We start from the raw sequence: 3899 nt of genomic DNA on the forward strand, positions 1-3899 counted from the left end.
GGCGTGGCTGAGCATCCATCCATGAACCAGGAGGTCGGGATGGGTTCCCGGTCAGGGCACCTGCCCGGGTGCGGGCTCCATCCCCATGTGGGGCGCGCAGGAGGCAGCCGATCAGTGATTCACGTCATCGATGCGTCTCTCTCTCTCTCCCTCTCCCTTCCTCTCTCTAAAACCAATTTAAAAACTTTTTTTTTCCCCAGAAAAGAGGAGCGTGTACGCCCAGCACAAAAAGCACTTCAGACCGTACCTCCGGGGCCCGGCACACGCGCCTCACCAAGTCCGCAGTTACGACTACAAAGCGCCCGCTTGGCGCTCACTGCGATCCGATCGCCGGACACGTGTTTAATAGCTTTGTTGTCTCAAGGAGATCGATTGCGCGCGTGGCTGGAGGTCTGTACAGCGGTGGCTGATTGGAGATGCCCTGAACGGCCGGGGAGGCCCACATTCTTGTCTCAGTACCAGGAGGGTGGGAAGGCCGCCCGGCTGCTCCCGACCCTTTTCTTGGGGTGTCTCCCTCAGCGGCCGACCGGCCATGGCTGCACAGAGGGGGACACCTGGCCTCCACCCCCCCACCCCCGCCAACACCCCGGCCCCTCCTCCGCTGTGCGCGCAGCCGCGTGAAACCGCAGCTCGCTTTCTGGAACCAGCTCTCCAAGTGGGTGATCAGCCCTGTGTGCAACCTTGGCCTTTTCCCTGTTTGGTGTGAAACTATTCTTGAAAGTGTTCCAACGTGGCTTTAGGGAATAGTCCCGTCTCAGCGGCTTTCCACTCCAGTAAAGAGGATGGCAAGCTTGGCGGTGCCAGGGAGCGAGCGCGAGTCCACGGGTCGAGGAAGGGAAGACGCAGGTGCCCCCCTCCCCTGGGCTTGGCTCTGCACTGAAGGGCCTCACCCCCTCTCCCCTCACGTCCAGCAAGACAGGGAGGACTTGGGAGGCCTGGCCCAGACCCGGCTCCCTCTGCCTGTGCCCACGGGGGGAGCACGCTGGACCCAGGGGCCAGCTGTCCTCCGTTCCCCTCGGTGGCTAACGCTTCGGGGGCGGGAGAAAATGACGCTCAAGGGTGAAAGCAGTCGCTGATGGTGACAGAGGTGATCCTAGGTACCAGCCAGCGTGGGGTTCGCAGACCCGACCCCTCTCGGGGGCCCTGAATGTGCAGCCCTGACCTCTGTCCCCGGACAGGGCCTTCCTTCCTGGCTCTGCTATGCAAGGAATTCTACAAGCAGTAAAAAAAGGGCAGTGGGGAATCCCACTGGATTTGCTGCGTTCTAGTCTGACCCCCGTGGGGATGCGGCACAGAGGGACTCCTTGCCCAGCCAGGACAGCCGGGCAGCAGAGCCAGGCCTCAGAAACCAACGCGCTCCGCCTCCCAGAACGCTCAGGGGCCGCCCCGCGAGCAGCCAGCTGACCTCTCACCGCCCCCAAATTCACATGGAGAAGGGCCAGCTCCAGAACCTCCGAGTGTGACCGCATCTGACAACGGGTCTTTAGAGAAGTGATTAAGTTACAGTGAGGTCAGGAGGGCTTGTCCGAGGTGATGACCCTCCAGGTGCAGGCTGACCCCTCTGCCTAGATGCTAAGACCTTTCACTATCTGTCCCCTCCCTCCTGCCCACCACCTTCCCGCTGCCCGCCGGTGCCTCCTCTCTGCACCTAACGTCAATGCCATCTTCCCTGCCGGCGTCTGCCATGCCCACTCCCCCGCTGGGCCACCAAGCAGACCGTCCTCATGCTGTAGGGCGTCTCATTCTTCAAGGCTCAGCTCAAGTGTCGCCACCAAGTGACACGGACCCCCCTGCCAGCATCGCCTTTAAGAGGAAGGGCGCGGAGCCAGCCGGCCGGGATTCCGGTCCTGGCTTTGCCCTTGTCAGCTCTCTGTGACTTTGGGCAAATTTCTTCACCTGCTTTTTCCTCCGCCGTAAAACGGGGATATGATTTCACCTGCTTCCCAGGTCATCACGAGGAGTCACTGAGTAAAGTCACAGAACGTATCTGTGTTGTGCCTGACACATAGAAGAGGCTTGATCGGGGTCCGTTCTTATTTTAATTTGTACGATTGCCTCTCGTCCCCACCCTCCTCAGTGCTCTCTTCCCCCGAATGTCTACACCTAACACGTAGACGCCGCGTCACCCGGGCGCTTAGTTACAGCGATCGCGTGCTGCTCCCTGCAAGTTCAAGTGCAACAAAGCCGAACAAGAGCAGCGTCTCGTCGTCGGAACAGCAATAAGCAATGGCTTATTCGTGAACGGAAAGCACTCCTCGTCCTCCCGGGAGCACTTAGCCCCTAAGAAACCTGGCAGGGAAAAGGCGGAGGCAAGTTACAAGAGACATTAACACACGAAAATGCCCGGGAAGGGTCCTGGCACTCCGCCATCCGTGCATTTAAATAAACACCACTAAGCCGGGCTTGGAAAGACCTGGTTTTCGCATCGAGTAGCGCTGTTTGGGGGGGCAGGGGGGGGCGGCCTGATCAGAGGCAGGGACCTCAGCCGGCATCTGCTCCTCCTGAAACTGAACAGCCCCCGAGTTACAGGAGACCCCCCAAGGCCAGGGCCCAAGACGGGATCGTATCCGGTGGGCTGAGTCCCCGAGGCTGGGCAGGCCTTCAGGTCTCCCACCCAGACCCTGAGGCTCATGGATTCGTCAGTCATGGCTCCAAACAACACAGACGTCACGTGACACTCGCCGCTCTCGGGTCTCCGTTTCTCCGGGTTTGTGGCACCGGAGGACGGCTAACAGACAACCGAGTTCTGAAATCCCGCACGGTGCACGCTCTACGCGGCCAGAGCAAGGACACGCGGCCAGGCGCACGCTGAGAGTCTGACGGTCATCGGTACCAGCCACAGCACTCCACAAGCTCAGCACAAACCCCCTCAGACCCCCAATGGCGTTCTTCCCAGAAACAGAACAGTCAATCACCAAATTCGCATGGAACCCCAGAGCACCCCAAAGAGCCACAGCAACCCAAAGACAGAACACAGCTGGAGGCATCGCACTTCCCGGCTGCAAATTCCGTCATGAGGCTACGGCACCCACAACGGCATGGCACCCGCATAAAAACGGACGCGCGCCCCAGTGGAGAAGGGAACAGAGAGCCCAGAAATAAACCCGTGCGGATGGCGAGTCACCTCGCAATGAAGAAGCCAGGAGCACACCGCGGGGAGACAACAGACTCTTCAGCAAGGGAGGTGCGAGTCCCCCTCGCCCCGCGCACAGCGCAGTGCTGGAGAGTGGGGAGGAAGGCGCAGAGCCGCACGCTAACCGGTCTGTGCCTGATGCCGGGGCCTCCGGGCTGCGAGGCGCCCGAGCTCAGGATGGACACAGCAAGGTGTGCCCCCGACCTGGGTTCAAGTCCCAGCTCTGACGGGCACTTCCGGGCTGGGTGCCTGACTTCTGTGAAGCTTTTACTTACGGCTCATAATAACCACTTCATGCACTTGCTGGCCCAGTTTAAACCGCTAGGGCCAGAGACCCCAGTTTAAACAACAAGAGTGAAAGGCCATTGTTGCGGCCAAAGGTAAACTGAGGCGCGGGGGGGTGAAAGGATTAAGGAAAGACAGATAAGAGAATGAAAGCTGAGTCTCGGTGGGACGCTGCTCCCTGATGAGGAGACAGCGCCAGCGCCCACAAGCCGTGTATTTTATAGCAGATGCCACGAGGCAAAGTAGGGGCGTGATCACGTTGTTTACAGCATTCTCGTGAGTTCCAACCTCACTCAACTACATGCACCTGAACTCTAGCACAAGGCACGTGGGGCCACGTGTTCGGACCATAGGTTCAAGCTTACAACCACAGCCGTTGGCTATGATTGTGCTGGGTGGGCCCTGCCCTCCAGCTGGGACTTGCACGTGGCAATGAGAGGACCCTGTCCTTTCATTAGTCCGAGGCTTGAACCTGGCCAAA

This window comes from Myotis brandtii, unplaced genomic scaffold, assembly GCF_000412655.1.
Source record: "Myotis brandtii unplaced genomic scaffold, ASM41265v1 scaffold1112, whole genome shotgun sequence".
In the NCBI taxonomy this organism is placed as follows: Eukaryota; Metazoa; Chordata; class Mammalia; order Chiroptera; family Vespertilionidae; genus Myotis; species Myotis brandtii.